This window comes from Anser cygnoides, chromosome 6, assembly GCF_040182565.1.
Source record: "Anser cygnoides isolate HZ-2024a breed goose chromosome 6, Taihu_goose_T2T_genome, whole genome shotgun sequence".
In the NCBI taxonomy this organism is placed as follows: domain Eukaryota; kingdom Metazoa; phylum Chordata; class Aves; order Anseriformes; family Anatidae; genus Anser; species Anser cygnoides.
Genome location: NC_089878.1, coordinates 22,868,869 through 22,887,008, shown reverse-complemented (window position 1 = coordinate 22,887,008; position 18,140 = coordinate 22,868,869). Strand labels below are relative to the sequence as shown.

The following is an 18,140-nucleotide window of genomic DNA, read 5'->3' as shown; positions in this document are numbered from 1 at the left end:
TTACACATTGTTTTACGCATGTAGTATTCTTAGTTTTGAGTGATTAGTGTGGAATAGACACAAATCACTAGCCTACTGTATGAATAAACTTTACTCAAACTATTGGGCATTGAGTCAGTGTCAAAAGCATACTTCTGGCTTCTCAAAAAAAATGAGAATATAGTGCAGAGTGTTTGGAAAAAAGCCACCAGATGAGAGGAGTTTGTGACATTTGAAATGAAGCTTGAGTTGACATTTTTAAATACATATTTCAAACAATTAGATTAATATAGAAAGGTAAGTGTTGGGCTAGAGCATGTGACTAATTAAGTCATTAACTGTTGTGATTTGATTAGAACTATGATTTTCAGAAAAAATTGTTAAAATAGGTTTTCAGAGAAAGGATTTGCATTGATGTTTTTTATTTGGTGGACTTTGTTGTTATTTAGAGAAAAACCCTATTCCACTTTGAAATATTTAATGTATTTTCTCTGTAGTTTGTAGGAATCTTAAAGTTTAATAGAAATTAAGGACAAGAAAGCAAAAATACCGACTTACTAGAGGTTGAGGTGGGGGCTATATAGATCCCTAACTGTCCTTGTTTGCAATCCCTACTGTCCCACTGGCAGCAAATGATGTTAAATTATTCACGTGCACAAAGTCATATGCCTCTGGCAGCTGATGCTGGAACCACTTCTTGACTTCTCCTGAATTTTCTTTTCCCCTTTCTGCCTGTGCATCTTTTGTAGCCCTGTTTATTGCTCTGAAGTTATAAAACCTCTTCAGTGTGTTCCATGCTGCCTGGCATGCTTCTCTCCATTGCTTTGGTCATGTTTTATTAGATTAGCTACTGACTAATTTGTTTGCATATCTCAGTATATATATATATATGTTTGCTTGTTAACCTCTTTCTTGCTCTAAAAAGACGGAGTTGCATGCACTGTATCCATTTCCCTACACTGTGACACTGTGATACATGAACACAGCAGCAGTATTGGGAAGAAATATCAATTACTTTGTGTAACAACAGAGAGTTCTTAATGCTTTTGGGGGCTGATGTAGTTTAGTTTGCCTTTATGACACAGGCTTTAATTATCATCTGAACTTCTTGTATCATGATCAAAAACTTATTTTCTAAATTATTTTGATCCTAAAAAAAATCATAAGCATGCCTTAAATAGAGTATGGTATTTATCAGTTGTACCACTGAAGCTCAATATCCAGACATGTCAAGATTGTTGAGGTAAAGACGAATTGGCAAGATAAGGACACAGTAGAAATTGTATGTCCAAAGAGTGACAGCTAGCAGAGCATGCCTTGTGCTGAGGGAGGATATGGAAAGTGTCAGAGGTCTATCTGGAGTCTGTATCATAGTTTCTTAACAATCATGTTGTTATGAACTAGCAATGAGTACAGAACACCTTCCAGGCACAAATGCAATGCCTCTCACTTTGTCTGGCCATGAGCTTGTCTCCAGCAGTTCTCAATTTTCAGTGCCGCAGAAGAAGGTGAGAAATGATCAGTCAAGCCATTGAAACCAGATTCTGAGTTCAGATATGTTGAAATGAATATTCCTTTCTGATCCTCTGCAAGTTGAGCTGAAATACCGAACCAAGTTATGAAGTTATTTTCAAGCATGATCACAAGTGTTATGAGGCAAAATGGAAAGTGATGCAAGCTAGTAAACTAGTTTAGTACCTGTAATTGCAAAGTCAGAACTGTCACTGGCTTGTGCTCCTGTTCCCTTCTTCTCCCTTTACCATAGCCTCATGCACAAGCGTACAATACGGATTAAGGACTTTTTTTTTTCAAAACATATATGCAAAAATGGATTTTAGAAAGATAATAAACATTGCTTTAAGTACTTCAACAGATGGCAAGTCTGTCACCTGCCTTGGTAAGCAAGATTAATGTTTAATTGTCCTTGCTGTTACTGAATTTTGTTCTGTTCAGTGCAAAGATGCTTAGGTGTTCAGTCTTCCTGTTCTGTCTGAGCAGAAGTGCCTAGTGTATACCAGAACCCAAATATGCACACTGGCTATGTGCTCAAAGGTTTCACACTCATTTAAAATAAAAAGTCACATCTGTTCCTTCTGAAATACATTATATGAGATATTCAATAATTTAGATCAATCTTAAATTAATATTTTGGTTAAATAACTTGTATGACTTACTCATACATGTGACTCACATGCTCTTCTGAAATCTTTTTCCTCATGTTAATTAGTTCTGTTGAAAAAAACCCGAATTTGCTGTTTATTCTGTGAGTTTGTATAGGGCATCAGTAATACTTCGGTAGAAATTCTAAATGTTTGTTGGTATCATTTTAACAGTAATGAGACATGAATTTCATTTTTTTAAGGACAGATTAAGGAAATGTCTACAGACTGAAAACATGATTTCAGAGGTCTAAAAATCTCCTGAGAGAAACTGCCGTTCTTTGAGATCACAAGGTCAGTAGTACAGTAGCAGTTATTCACATGCATCTATCTATACAATTACGCAGACCTAGTTTCAGTTTTCTACCATTTGATGGTACAAAATATGTTATATTTTACATCTACAGAGATTTTTATCAGCAATTTTAGAACAGCATTAGGGAAGATATTCCAATTTCCAGCTGCAAATTTGTTTAAAATTGCTTAAAATTAATTCTAAAAGCTTTTGGGTTAATATACATCAACAGCTTCCACTGTAATTAGATTTATAGAGGAAAAATGTTCCTAAGTACTTGTCTTTGTTTGTAAATGAATTAATTGTTGCATATTTGCATCTTTCTTCACTTGCTTGCAAAAGTATAAGCTGTTTAATATTCTGGAAAAGGAAACAAAGTTTTCTGAAGAGGTACTTCCAAAGCTTGTATTTTAATTTGTCACATCATGATGTAATTTATTTCTTCCGAGGACTGGAAGTAATGGACATGATTTATTCAAGCACAAAGAGCTAGCCAACACATCAAAAGTAGTAAATGTGTTCAAAGAACTGTGTGTAATCAGTATAGTATTATAAGAACTTCACAAAGTAATTTAAAATGCTTAATTAGAAAAGGAAAGAAGAGGGAAAAAAAAGATCTCTCAGATAACACGTTCATAATTTGTTGTAAGTTTTTCTCAGATACTAGAAAATCTGTACAATCATTATTATGTCTTTTCAGGTGTTTGTTATTAGAATGTGATTTTTAAATGTTACACGTATTGATGAAGGAAAAACTAGAAAGCATAAGAATAGTTAATTCTTACCTGAAAGGCCTGAAACCGTGATGTGAAAGCAGACACCAAACCTGGCTTTTCACAAATGACTGTGGATCTAAGCGTAGCTGTCAGGCTTAGGTACGGCACTGTATCGTGTGGGCATGCACACATAGGCATGTTCCATGACAGCGGTTACTGATCGCTTTTTCCTGTTGGTTGTTTTTATAGCCTAAAATGAACTTGGGATATAGTTTCTTTTTACCTTACCTGGATTATCTTTCTCACACATTATTGAAGGCAACTGAGAGCTGATAGAGTAGCTAGAGCCTTAAATCATGTTCTGTCTGATTTTTGATTATGTGTTGAGTTTCTGCAGTGAAGAGGACGTATACCGCTTAATGAAGGCTCACTTGGCCCAGCTTTCCTCATTTGTAGTGTACAAGTGAAGAGAAATTGATTATAACTGTCTCATAATATTAATTTAAGCAAGGATAACACTTTCAATATTGAAATATTTTTCTTTTGCTATACTCAAATTATGTAAAGAAGAGTGCTCCGCTCATTTGCGTGATTAGCATGCAGTCAGGTAGAATTATAATTTAAAAAAAAAAAAAAAGGCAAACAAAACACACACAACAGGAAGCAGTCTTGTTTACTTAAGGGGTTCTCCATTAATTTAGATGGGTAAACACTGCAGGAAAACTTTCCAAGTGACCCTTGGTATTACCATTGTTCCACTGATGGTTGCAATATAAAATGCGATTTAGAAAGGTAAATAAACAAATATTCCTTTAGTGGCTGCATCAGAGAGGGTGCTTTTGGGGAATTTTCAAGTACCAAGTAATTTACATGACAAACTGAGTAAGGGCACTGTTAACATGTGCCCTTCTCTAGACAGATGGGATGTATATGTAAAAATTTCTGAAAATCTTCAGAAGACTGGTATGTTTGTGTTGAAGTGTAATAACAATTTCAGCTTTATTTATTCGTCATAATTCAATTAAACCTTGCAAGGTAAGGCTTAATCATACAGTCATTATTGAACAACTTTTGAGAATGAAGCTCAGTACCTACATTGTAATGCTGTACATGTAACTTTCTTTTTGGGGTTCTGGTGAATTCTTTCTTGACTTCATTAACTCTCAGTGGGTTTTAGAGATCAGAGGTGGCTTAGCTAGGACTAATTATCAGTACCAAATCTGTAGAGAAGTTTGACATTTAATAGATGTGCAAAACATGTAGAACCCCCTCAATCATTCCTTCAGAGCATAACATCAGAGATCTCTGAAACCGATGCCCTAAACGCAGTGATGTTTATTCCTGTTTCCTTTACCTCATGCTGTATTAAAATGCTTTAGGTAACCATACCAGATATCTGAATCTCTAGTTGAATGTTGGTATTCTAATAGAAAAGAATTTCAGTGAGGAGCTGATTTTCAGTTCCCTCTTATGCAGAGATTTTCCATTTTTGTGATAGATAAACTGATCTTCTGTTAACAAACTGTAGCAAAATTCTATATTGAAATTGATTTTAATTCAAATTTTTAATGTTTATTTCACAGGAAAGATGTATTAGGATTTCTTAAAAGTACACAGTGGAGGAATCTAAGCCTCAATAATTTTTAACATAATGAAGGTTTTTTGTTCAGTTGTGTACTTCTGTCAAATTTCTGTTAAAGAACGTTGTGTCACATTGTTCAACCTCTTCTGTGTAAAAGCAGTATTTTGTACCTCAAGGGTACAAAGGATACAATAAAGGAACTGTTAAGGAACCAGTGTCCTACCTCAGTTTACTTGAAGTACTTGCCCTAACCTGTAGGTACCTCCAGTTTCTGACCTTATCTTGTCATATTTTATTATTTGTTTTGTTGAAAATGGAAATAGGATGCTTTTTTTTTTTTCCTCCTGCAAAGCAACCTAGATCAAATGCAGACAATGGTATTGTTCATAAAATGCAATTACAGATGATAGGTAGGCCCAATGCTATTGGGCCAATTGCCAAAATTTCCATTTTATGTGGAAAATGTGTCTTGCAGACTCCGTGACTGAAACTTTAGGAGTCACCTGCAAAGCATTTACAGAGAAGAAGGATTTTTATCTGTTATTGTACAGCTAACATCTAGGAGAGCCTTTCACTTACTGTCAAATCCGTGGATAAAGAAAAGGACTTGAAGCTGTCCCCCCAGAGAAGAACCCAATTCTTGCAGCATTCTGGACTCTAGCCCTTCTGCCTGCTGGTAACACACAGCCACTGAGTGTAGGAGTTCATATTTTCATTCACTGTGATGGATAGGCATTTAGATAAGACAGCTTTCCCCCTCCTGTTCTTTTGGTTCTCACAGTACAGCATATAAGAGGGGAGCATGTGATAACTGATGTGACCATGTGAATTGATAAGAATCTTGAGTTTACTTAAAAATTGGCTTTTAATAAACAAAATGCTTCATTTATTTCTGTAAGCATGAAAACATGCATCAGATTTCTGGAATTCATTTCCTAGATGCCTAAATGTTACTGAACTTGCAAAACTTGTTATTATTATTGGATCTAAAGTTCTGGGTTTTCATCAGGCACTGGAAGACATTCCTGCCTACTACAGATTCCTTGCTATATGTCACAGTCTTGCAGTCAGAAACAAAGCTTTTGTCATGTTGCTCTGATTTGAGAAGTGGAGGAGGGGTGGGGTTTCCTCACCCCATCTCCTTTTGGAACTTGGATTTAGGTTTCTGAACTATGTAAGAGATCACTTGAAAGGGGTTTCCTTTTCCAGGCTTTATTTAATAAATAATCTAATACAAGAGATAATAGCATAAATAAATAACATGATAACCATGTGGCTATCCTATTCATCTTCGGATTGTGTTTTCCAATCTCTTTTTGGAGTATTTTCTCCTTGCCCTTCCTTTTTTTGGAGGGGAAGTTTGTTCCATGTGCTTTTTAAATGGCAGTTTAACTTTCTGTAGGTAATTCACAGGAATAAACAAATTACAAGACAAGGAAAAGCTGAGGAGGTTCATAGTTTAACCTTAGATAGAGGGGGATCTGCACAGAATTACTGATGAAAATTTTTGTAAAGGCTTTTGTGTTAACTAGTTAATTTAACATAGCTTTAGAAGTGCTTATTCTGCCGTTGTTACATGACATGGTGGTTTCCCCTCTCTGTATGTTACCAGATTTGAATTTCTTTCAGCAAAGACAGCATAAATTGTTGATTCCATTGAGCTGGAATAGTTGTCCAGATACAGCGATCACGAAATCTGATTCTGTTTTTTCTAATGACTGTGTCATCTAAGAGCTCTGTGCGCTGTATCAGTACCTGGATCCAGTGGCTGTTTTAAGGCATTTTCTGCTGGGCATTTGTTTTTAAGGTATTTTCATGAGTTACTGCATTTGTGCAGTATACATCATCTTCTGATGGTGCTGGTTTAGTGCAAGCATGTGCGCTTGGTTAGCACCGGAGAGATGGAAGACATACAAAGCTTTACCAAATGCTTTAAACTGATGAAGGGGATGATCCCTGCTATCACAAATGTAACAGTTTTCCCCTGCCAGGATCTATAAAACTGCAGAACAACTGAACACGTCTCATAGCCAGTACTTCAGGAACTAATGGGCTAGTTTTGTCTTTAAGTCAGACATTATTTAATTTTATATGACAGTGGCTGCATTTTAATGCATAGCATAATAAAGCCTGAACACCATGGCTGAGGTCAGGCTATCTACTAGTGTCTTGTTTTAGGAGTAGTTAAGGATATGAAGAAAAAAAAATTCTCTTCTAAAAATCTTCCAGTGGTTCAGTACAAGAGTTTTTAACCAGAAATTGCATTAAAGAGGAGTGCGAAAGATTTATCTGACTATAAGTTCCCTTACAGTACTTTTCTCCCCAGAAGCTAGAAATACAGGAGAAAAAGAAGATAAAAAGTGTGCCCCCTATTCCAACTAGAACAACCACTGCAGGATTTCTCTCGTAGTGGGGCTTCTGTTGTGAGCTGTGGAGCTGTGGTTTCCTTTCTGAGAGTTTTGCTCAGTAGTATTAGCTTTAAATAATAATAAAAATAATAATTTATGTAATTAGTACTTACATAACAGTAAGTTATAAAAAAAGGCATGAGTCAACTACTTCAGGATTGGGAGCTAGTTTAAAAATCCTAACTAATTCCACTGGAGAAAGCGTGTAGTATTTAACGAATAAACATTTTCAGAGTAATTATTCTCTTTTGTCTAAGATACACATTTTGTTGATTATATGATGTAGTGGTTGAAAGGTGATGCGGGGGCTTTGGAGACTTGTATTCTAGGCTCTAGAGTTTACTTACTTGCTTTGGGAATTTGAGGGAGTCATTAAATAGATCTGGCCAGTAGAGATTAAGGCCCTCTTTCAGCATGGTGCTAAAGTTATATTCATGCTTAATGAGAATAACTGTGCTGGGACCATTGTTTTTTAATATCTGTTCTCACTCAAAGGGAGCCTTAAAAATCCAGCCACCTAAAATTACAGCAGAATAAATGGTTAAGGACGCTGATGAACAATTTCAAAGAAACATATTATTCATACTTAAATACTTTAACGATCTGTTTCTCCCTACCTCTGTTTCTTCATCATCATCCATATTGTCCTTTTGATTGCTTGAAAAACATTAAAATTCAGTGGTCTGGTTTAGTACTTAAGTCCTAGAAGCATTCTTGTTATTTCTAATCCATCAAGAGTACCCAACAGCTCTTTTATTTCTTTATTTAGGCTTCCCTACCCAGCAGTCTAATGAGGTCAGAAAGGTCAGAAGAAACTAGCAAGAAAGGTCAGGGTGGCTTATGCACGGCTCCTTTTCTGTAGCCTGATACTCAGCATGCTGGGAATGGGTCAGATTATACTGTTTGGATTGTGCAGTGAAATAATGACATTACCAAACTGACAAGTATTCTTCATTATCCTTTCCCACAGAATGTATTTCCATGACTGGAGCAATTAGTAGGGATTATCTTTGAGAAGAGAAATAAATGGCTTTTAACTCCTTTGTGTATACTAAAATAATGCTAGCTGGTTTAAATTTTTCTTAGCTGAAGGATTTTTTTTTTGGTAAATTCGAGTGGTAGGATATCACCCTATATCAGAAAAAACAGTACTTTCCCATCCACCTACTGCATGTTACTTAGACATAAATAGAATTGTAAAGTTCATATGAGGCTTAAATTTTCAGGCTTGCCATTATAATTTTCCTTTGTTGTTGTTATCAACAGTGCAAAATAATTCCTGATTTCTTTTCTTGCAATTGCTTTGACTTGTTCAGTGAGACAGACAGGTTCTCTGTAAACTCTGGTCTTCAGCATGCCTTGTACTTTTAGTCACCAAGAGCACAATTGTGGGATAAGTAACAATAAGATACTGTTTGAATTTTTTCATACAGAGAAGCAAGGCATGGAATAACTAAATTGCTGAAGGTCTCACAAAGTTATTTATTATAAACAGCTTCATTTTACAATCCAAAGAAAAGTTTTAAAATATAATAATTAAAGTATTAGTGATACCTTTATAAGGAAAATAATAGCTGCATAGCAATTAGTAAGTGCTTGGTCATTTCTTAGCAATTGCTCTCTTTATATAATATGTGCTATTTGTTGCATGCTCTAATTCATACTGCTGAATTGTATGCTATCAGGCGGTGGCTTCAGAGTTCTCAGTGGTTACCCCCTGCTTAGTAAAAATTCCCCTAAGTTGCATTTGACATTTAAAATATACCTCTGGAACCTCTGAATTTTTGTTTTTGTTGTCTGAAGATTTGCCTTTGGCTGACAATTGGGTGTTGGACAGGAGATTCTACTGCTGCCACTAGTGGAGTCATCTGGGTACCTTGTTTGTTTGCTTAAGTTTAACATAACACCAGATGTGTGGACAGGAAGGAATTTTCACTCCAGTTCTCATTCAGGCTAGATTAGACTCAGCTGTCAGCCTGTCTAGTATCTTGGATTTTGGCTTTTTTGGTTTTCTTTACCCCCCATTCACAGTAGTCTGAGGTCATTAGTCCTTTTTCACCAAATTCTCTGATTTTATGTAGCTAAGCATTAGCTTTCATATCTTCCTCTTCTTGCTCAGTGCATGTTTCACTTTGTGAATTTTGTCTTTACTTTAGGACCCATGTGCCTTAATTTCTACATATATGCACTAGAAACAAATGCATTTCTAGATCTCAGAATAAACATTCTGGACCCATCTTCTACTATCCATCTTCAAGAGTTTACCATGTTTTATCTTCTGAAATGTTGGCTTGCCTGTGCATTTTCCCAGACTTGGTTCTTCAGTTATTCTAATTGCTATTCAATTTATTTTTCAAAAGGTACTTTGTTTTTTCCTTTTTCACCCTACAATTTTTTATACATTTATATCTTTAGTAGCCTTTTCATTTCTATCTGTACATTTTTTTTTCTGGTTAATTGCAAAAACATTTGCAATGAACTTAAGATATCTCTCTCAGACTTTTACTGTACATTTTCCATTGAGTGGTTTGTCTTATGTATCCTCCAAGATAATTAATTGAACTCAGCTGTGAAACAAAATTTCTAATATTTCCCACCTCAAGTATCACAAAATTCTGTCCTTAACAAATGTTTTCTTAATGTGTTTTCATGTACACCAGTGCTGCTTCACAAGTAATGCCTCCTTGACCTGATGATGCATCTCTTTGTATCCCCTTTAGCAGCATGCATGCTTTTTTTTTTTTTTTTTTTTTTTACTGTCATGAAAGTATATTATTAGCCTCTGCTTCTTGGCAGAGAAACATGTTCTTGGTCTTTTCCTCTCCACTTACAGCACTCGTTAGTATTGGTAACTCTTGAAATCTTCAGCTCCCATTTTGTTTCTAATGTTTTGGAGGAGTTCCTGGAAGTCTGCAAATGTATATTGTTTTAATGAAAGAATTTGAAAACCTTTGCCGTTAGGTCTACAAAATTTTCACCTGGTATGTAAAAGTAACTCTTTTGAGATGGCAAGTGATATCTCTTGTTTTCTCTGTACTCCCAGTTCTTTGAATCTATCTGTCTCCTGTTTGACTTTTAAGGTACATAGCTTTTAAGGCAGAGACCGCTTTAGTCTCTCTTAATGCCTTTGTTATTACAGTATGATAATCTAAGGATAACCACCAGGACAAGGTTTGTGGGGAAAATAATATTTTTTTAATTTGATTATCTTCTGCAGTTAGAAAAATAGGCAGGCTTTTTTGTGTATGACTCCTTTCTCATATTCTCAGAGGCTTCAGTTGCTCTAGTCATCTCCACTTGTCTTTCGAAAGATATTGCTTTTCCTTGCAAATTCTGCTTATAGCCATGAAGAGGCTAGCAATTGTTGATCTGGGTCTGTTCCAGTATGACTATGAATGTAGTTTTTGAAGAGTTGTTTGCAACTGCAGCAAAAGAATAGTAAGATCAGCACAGTGTGTGTAGCAACTTGCTGTTTTAAGTATTTCACAAGCTAAATGTGACAACTCAGGAATTCTCCAAGTACTGGAGAAAATAAGAAAACTGCAGGATACACAATGCACAGTTATGAACTCATGGGCATTGTAAATGATATGAAATGTGTTTCCTATGTGTAAATGGGGCCACTGCTGTGTCTCAATCCAAGACATCCAGGTCAGTGAGAATGTCTTTTGCTCTGGAGGAGTAGAACAGTTGGCCCTGGCAAATGCTTATGCCTCTTGGAATCTGAAATGGTGCAAGTGTACATTTAGGATGTCTGGTGACTTACGTAGCTGTTAGTGACAGCAGAGTTAGCGCAGAACGAAAACAGTTAAACAAATGCAGCTAGAACTGGAGTAGAAGGACTGAAATCCACCACCTGAAGAGATGGAATGAGACAGCCAAGGACCTTGACTTCATACTTTTCAGTCACAGAACTGGTGAATTCCTCCATGAGCTTGGAGCTGTTGGTCTGGTAAAAGTCTGTTAACAGCAAATGACAGCTGGTGCTGTCAGCTTGCACCTTTGCTATAACCTAGAAGGTCAAAACAGACAAGTTGAGCAGACTCTTTCTAAATATCTGACAAAACTGGTATTATCTCCATCTATTATAGCAGATATAAACAGTGTCCTCATGCTACTAGATGGGAAAATATTGTGACGGAGTGCTTAAAGTTGCCTGGCCAAAGGGATAAATTGGTTGAGAAACCACAGTCATGGCAGGGATGCCAAAAATCATACTGAAGTAATAATTGCTTCTTTTTTGCAACACAGAAAACTGCTAAATGATGCAATTTCCTGGCAGGTAATATCAGGGATCCCCAGAGCCCAAGTTTTGTCCATGATGTAAATTGATGAGCCTTTTTCAAAGTATTTGGATATAAACCTGGTAGGAAGTCTGGTTGGTTGGTTTTCTTGCTTATTGAATCGATGTATTGGAAAAGATGTTGAATAATGATTTTAAAACAAAATCAAAAAACTTTTCTCAACTGAAAATGCACCAACGCAACATAAAAGGCTGAAAAAAATGCAGTGCTTAGATATTGTAGCCTGACATAACTCAAACCTTGACTGTTGTACTTCAGTCTGGGTGATAAACAATATCTACCTCATACTATGAACAGAAGTCTAACTGGAACATTAAGTCCTGCAGCTAGAGGGTATCAAGCAGTTTAATTAAAAAAAAATAAAAATAAATGAATCACATAGATTTCTGAAACACTGAAATCTTGAAAAAGATTTGGGCTATATAATTGCTCTATTACAAGTCTTTATTCAGTCCTGATGCCTTTGAGATAGAACTCTGAGGTAAAAATAATCACTTGACTGCTACTTCTACAGAACTTCAGGTTTCAGCCTGTTGCTGAAATGTTGATCTTTGTACAGTTCCAGATCATGTGAAAACTGCAATTATTCTGTGTCCTGTTGGAAAATTAGATCAAGAACATCACATATCTTTGAACACCAGCTGAAAACTGTGTAATCAAACTGTAAATCAACAGCCCATTTTGATTGTTCACTGAAGTAATGGATTTATACCAACACATCATAGAACTGTCCTCTAATTTGGTAACATGACTGTGATTACTTTAATATTGTTAATCGATCTTCATATATGAAAGAAATGGCAACCACTGTTCCTTGGAAAGCATATTTCTAAATTGTAGGCACTTACTTTCTGAAGTTTTATTTCAATGTTGGACATTTCTATGTAAAAGCTGTAATTCCCAAGGTATTATCATGTAACATTAAGATGTTTATTGTAAGAATATAGTGGTTCGGGTTTTAACTTGATTAAAATCTGGTATATATGCTATGGAATTTATTTTGGATGTTAAGTATATGATAAAATTTTGAATTGAATTTCTTTTAAAGGTGATTTTGGAGAAAGCCAGATTGTTACCGTGTCTTAACCAGCAGCTTTCAGAAAGCTTATAGGATAAGGAGGGGAATATCCTACAAAATATATTTACTTTCTTCATGTAGTCCACTGTCATGGAACATATGGGGGAAAATGTGTTGTTCTCTGCTGATAGAGAAAATTCAACATGAGAAATAAAATTCCCAGTGCTATGCTGATACTATCAGTGATGATGGTACACAAACAAGAAATAAAGAAAAAATTATTTTCAAGCTTTGCTGGATACACCTCAGGGAAAGAAATCGATGCTGGCCAAATAGAAATGGACAGAATTATTACAAGAGAATCAGTTTCTAGGCTTTAAAGGTTATTTGAAACAGCAAAGAGTTCACATACAATCTAGAATTCAATGTCATTTTAAACTTTAAATGACATGTAGAGTGGTATATGAGATGTACAAAGCCAGGAAGAAGTCTTGCAGCAAATTCACTTCCTCTGGAATGAGATCCTAAACTGTTTTTTAGCAATTCAGTGAGGACACCTTATTTTAGAGTTTAGTTATCTTCTGGTCTGTATAAGTCCACTATGTATTTTATTGTAAGTGCATTGAAAATGTATTGTAAGTTGTGATGCTTTATGAGTTACTGCCTAGCTGTTATAAAATGTAAAGAATTGTTATTTATATTTTATCGCTGTCTCTGCTTAAATTAAAATATATATATTTATGGTGGACAGGAACAAATTCAGACTGTAACAATGAAAGATTCATCTTTCAGTGGAAGGAATCTTTAATTGCTCGTAAAAACTAAAGAGCTTGCCTGTTTCACTGTGCAAATTATGAAAGCGAGGGATGAGACAACATTACAGGTTACAGTGGTACTTTAGAAAGTTCTACTGACGATATATCCAGTGAGTAAATATGGTCTGCTTCCTCTTGACTAGATTTTACTCCTGTTTCAACTCCTGATTCAGTAAACTACTCTTTGGTTTACTGTTGTATAAGAGAGACTAGAAGAACCAAACAGGTGGAGGAAAAGAAAAAGAGAAAATATTAGCTACCATGCTTCCTTCAGGTATCTCTAATCGTGTTTATTTTTAGGCTTTCTGCTGGTCAACAGCCAAGTGAAATTTGTAAGCCGGAAAGTGATACTATGAGAAAAGGTGTGCTTAGTAACCAGGGAAGGGAGGAGGGAGTATGTCAGTTAATTTAAATCCTAAAGAACCGCCTTTGTTTCTTCTGTCTGTCTTGCAATATCTAACAGCACCAAGCATAGCTTTATAGTTCTGAATTACTCCCTGGCATGGATCATGTTGCTATGTCTGAGCTGTCATGGAAACTAGCTGGAGCAAAGCTGGCTTATGAAGTACATACAAGACAGCACAGGCAGTCCCTGTTCTTAAGGTATCTAGTTCTTTCTAAGTCCTTTTTTAATCTTTTTTTTTTAACATGATAATAAGCAGTTTACTCTTTAAAATTATCCTATGTTTTATTTGAGAAACTCCATACTCTGCTGGTGTTTTGGATCTTGCATAAGACTAACGTTGGCTGTATCAAGCATTATGGCAACACTTAATTGCTTTGATTATTCACATAATCTAATGCTACAGCAGATGAGATTCTTTTGCTGCTTACTATACACCTCTCAGTACATTAATTTGCCTGCCACAGAGTTAATATATTCTTTGGTTTTGGTAGTTAACCAGCAGTTTTCAGAAAGTTTGTGGAACTAGAAAGAAACCCTGAATGTTTACTACAGGGGAGTATTTTTGTTTGAGCACAGTAGCTCCTGTAATCATAGTACCATTAAAGTACCTCCAGCTGTTTTCTGGAAGGAAGTACACTTTCCTCTGAGATATCAACCTAGAAAGAAGGTCATTGAGATTTGTTTTTTACCTTGGAAAGATCCAGGTATTGTAAGATGTAGAAACACTGTATCATTAAAAATGAGGTTGCTTTCAAGACAATCAGTAGGAAATGGTAGGCTGTTGTATACCTCGCAGTACATAAAGAGAATTCACTGCTACTCTGTGGCTGATTTGTACCACATAATTTAGGAAGTTGCTCCTGATCAAGGAGAAAATTTAAGAGTGAGAAACTAAGGAAATTTTACATACTGCCCTTAAAACTGACATGACATGGCAAATGTGCCAGGAGTAGAAGTGAAGAGTGGCACTGGCAGTCTTCAGTTTTAATGCTCTAGTCGTCACTGTTTGGAATTTGAAGGGGAGATCACAAAGGTGCCAGAAATCGGAACAGCTTCTGAGGAGCTATTGTTACTGTTTTCCCTCCATCTATTGAGCTGAGAATGTCTCCTTACCTTTCAAATGGATTTTGTCTGTTTTCCTAAATTTCACTGACTAGACTCTTATTTCAAAATATGGTTGTACTTCTCTTTGAAATGTCATTTAGGAATGTGTGAGTTTTTCATGTTTGTGAAATTCAGGAATCCAAAGTATGTTCTTTCTGACAGGCTACTGAAATCCTACAAGCCCCAGTATTTTGAACTGAGTAGTTAATGTGGAAATACTTGAAGACAGTTCAGCTTTGGCTGTGATCTGTCTACAGAAAGCAATATGTGTGGAGGCCAGGATGAGGAAGTGTATTTGATTAAATCATATTTGGTCTGGAAAGAAAGATGTGGAATTTATATTTAAGGTTATCCTACCTGGTGGTATTGACAGTAACTTCGGATGGAGAGCTTTAATAAATATTTCACCATTTTCTCTCAAAGATGTGCATTTTTAGTTTTGTAGAACTACTGAAATGGCAGAGTTCCATGGGAAATTTGTGGCTACACCTCTTCCTGAACTCAAATTAGAGGAGTTTGCATGGGCAAGATTTGTGATCATTCCTTCAGTAAAATCTATAGATCATCCACTTCCAAACGTGGAAGTCAATTCTGAGGCATTTGGCTGCTGTAGCTCATAAAATACAAGCCATGGCCCCCAAGCCATGCTGCTTCTAAGGGCTGGAGCAGAGCATGTGTGTGGTCTATAGGATGCATTTCATAAATCCTGGGCTTCTGATCTATTTTGTCACTGGACTGCAAAAAGTTTGAGCAAAGCCCTCTTTCCTTATGATGTGGAAACTTGCATTACTAGTGTATTTGGCAAAATGGGTGCTCTCTCTTGCATTTTATTCTAAGTTACAGGATTCAGCTGTTCAGGAAAAACAAGACATTGAGTGCAAAGAGCTCCTTTTTGTCTCATGAAATTGAACAGTGCTGTCCCAGTAATTGTTTTGATTCATATCCAAATCATCCAACTGAGATGCAGGATACTGAACAGCATATTATGCTCAATGTATAGCAAAGCAATTTAGTTGTATAAGGTGGGAATGATCTGAAGCTTAAATTCTAGTCTACTTTTTGATAAATGGCTGGTGTTCTTTTTTTTTTAAATTCCGTGCAAGATCTTTATTTCAGTGCCTGTAATCTGTGTATAAAAGTACTCAAGTTTAAATGCATACAGGCTAGAATAAAGCAGGCCTTAGCCAGTTATTCCGTTACAACAATGCAGGTGATTTGATGTCCAAACTTGCTTGACCTTGCTTAACAATTCCCTTTTGCTGTAGCTTCTGTAGAATAGGAAAGCAGAAGAATGTTCCTCTGAACTGGTCTTCTTTCAGAGCAGATGTGGGATCTGGCAGACGAGTTACCTGTATGTACAATTTGTTGGCAGGTTCTTGATTCTGGTTTCATTTGGATTCACTAGGAGCCTTACATTAGAGAAGAGAGCCCATCCTTACCTCTTGGCACCAATGTGGGACTTCAGGTGGAAGAATTGCTAAGTGTTTGCACATCATTCTTCCACTAGTGCTTCAAGGAGAGGTGGTTTTAGATTTTCCTAAAGAAGTCTTGTCTGTTACAAGACAAGTCCTGTATGATGAGTGTAGTTCAAATCTGTTTCTGCTGTGGAGTGACAAGGGAGGTCTGGTTTCTAAAGTCAGTATGGGTTCTTGCCACTGTGAAACTCTTGGGTGATCTTTAACTCCTTGGGGGTGAAAAGGCATTTCCACCATAGTATGATGGAGCAGAAATTCCACAGGATGGCTCTGATAAAGACCTCCTTCTATTGAGTACACCTGTAAGAATAGAGTATGGAATATATATGGAATATATAGCATATAGTTAGCTTTCTGAAAATGTCATTAGAATTAGAAAATTCCGTATTCCACCGTGGTGGACTGAAGCATTTTTTCCCAACCTTGAAGAGCTGAATAACTGAAGCTGCCTTTTGTGTAGCGTGAAGACTGCCTGCTGCTATTGTCTCCCTGCAAAAACAACTCATTCAACTCATTCCTGCAGGCAGGTTTAACAGTATCATGTTCTTGAATCTGTTTTCATCTAACCTTCTTTCAAGTTGTGAAAAGGGCTCCATAGTATAAATAATGGCACCCAGAAAATGTGACGATAGTACTCTTTTCCTTACCAGTTTTTGTTCTTTCCATCTGCCAAACATTTGGTCGTCCCCCCCCCTCCAACCTCCCCCTAGTGCTACTGCAGCAAAAATGCCAGCCTTTTGTTTATGTCTTCCTACACTAGCATTGTGACATCATCAATGATATCGCCAGGGGAAAAAATATTCGTAGCTGTAGTTAAACCAGCTGTTCATTAGCAACCCATCTAGTCTGCTTTCATTTCTTCTCATTAATGTATATGTGGTAGTGTTTCCTGCTTAAGAGATGTGGAAGGTTCTCCGCCACGAACCATCTGCTCTGTTGTTGTCTTTGGGTAGATAAAAATGGTGGCATTTTAAAATATACACGTTCTTGGTAATGGAATTTTTTATTTAACAAAATGAATATAAGATTCTAGAAGAGATTCATCACTGGATTTAGCTGTGGGTAATTCTCTGTCCTTTACTACCCATCTTTTGTAATTCAGTGTAATCATAGAGACTGCACACCAGCTGATAGAAAACCTTAATAGTACATGATGAGTAAGATGCAGAGAACAATAAAGAATTTGAGAGTTTTGTCACTGATTTGCATGACGACAGTAAAGTGCATGAATTTGTTCGTCACGCTTGTTCCTTCCATGCAAATCAGTGGCAAAACTTCCATAGGACCAGAATAAAGCCGACAAAGAGCAACAAGCTGTCATTTATTCTAATGAGGGGGATTTTAAATAGAAGAAGTTGGTATTTCATTTGTGGAATGTTAATGAGAAAACAGTTTCTTTTTGCCAACTTGCATTTTCAAAATGCTATGAATTGTTCCAGTGATAATTCACAATAAAATAACTGCACCTTTGCAGTGTTAATGTTAGGGTTAATTACTTGTTCAGTACCTCTTTTTTGGATGGAGATGTTCATTTATCATCACTAGCTCTATGTTAGAATCGAATACCAGAATATGCTGGTTAGGATATCTCCAGTAATTCCATAGTGGATTCCTGATACTGATACATCACCAATGGAAAAAAATATAATTTTATTTTTTATTATATATATATATAACATATGTAAAATAAAACATTTATGTAAGTGTTGTTGTGATTTTGAATGTGATTATTCACTTAATCCAATATAAAATCCTCAGGTAAATATTAAGCTTTTAGCCAATATAAAATACTCTTTACAATTTGTGTAAAAACAATCAAAAAAAAAAAACCCAACATGAAAACACAAAACCCTGAGCGTCATCACATATTATTAAGAAG

General features: G+C 36.1%; 1 protein-coding gene and 1 long non-coding RNA gene across 12 annotated transcripts in view; one reads left to right on the top strand and one right to left on the bottom strand.

Annotated features, from left to right (window-relative positions):
• CSRNP3 (cysteine and serine rich nuclear protein 3) overlaps positions 1 to 18,140 on the top strand; it is a 104,870-nt gene that overhangs the window by 37,602 nt on the left and 49,128 nt on the right. The window contains exon 2 of one of the 11 annotated variants that reach the window (XM_013171396.3): positions 2,342 to 2,432. The exons of 9 other annotated variants lie outside the window; for them this stretch is intronic. The gene's annotated coding sequence lies outside the window, so the exon portion shown is untranslated. The remainder of the gene's footprint in view (positions 1 to 2,341; positions 2,433 to 18,140) is intronic. One more of the 11 variants, XM_013171398.3, reaches the window with a different exon arrangement.
• LOC136791124 (uncharacterized) lies at positions 15,816 to 17,552 on the bottom strand. Its single transcript, XR_010832455.1, has 3 exons — positions 16,909 to 17,552; positions 16,226 to 16,561; positions 15,816 to 16,135 (listed from the first exon to the last, which is right to left on the bottom strand). It is a non-coding gene; the product is annotated as an uncharacterized lncRNA (long non-coding RNA).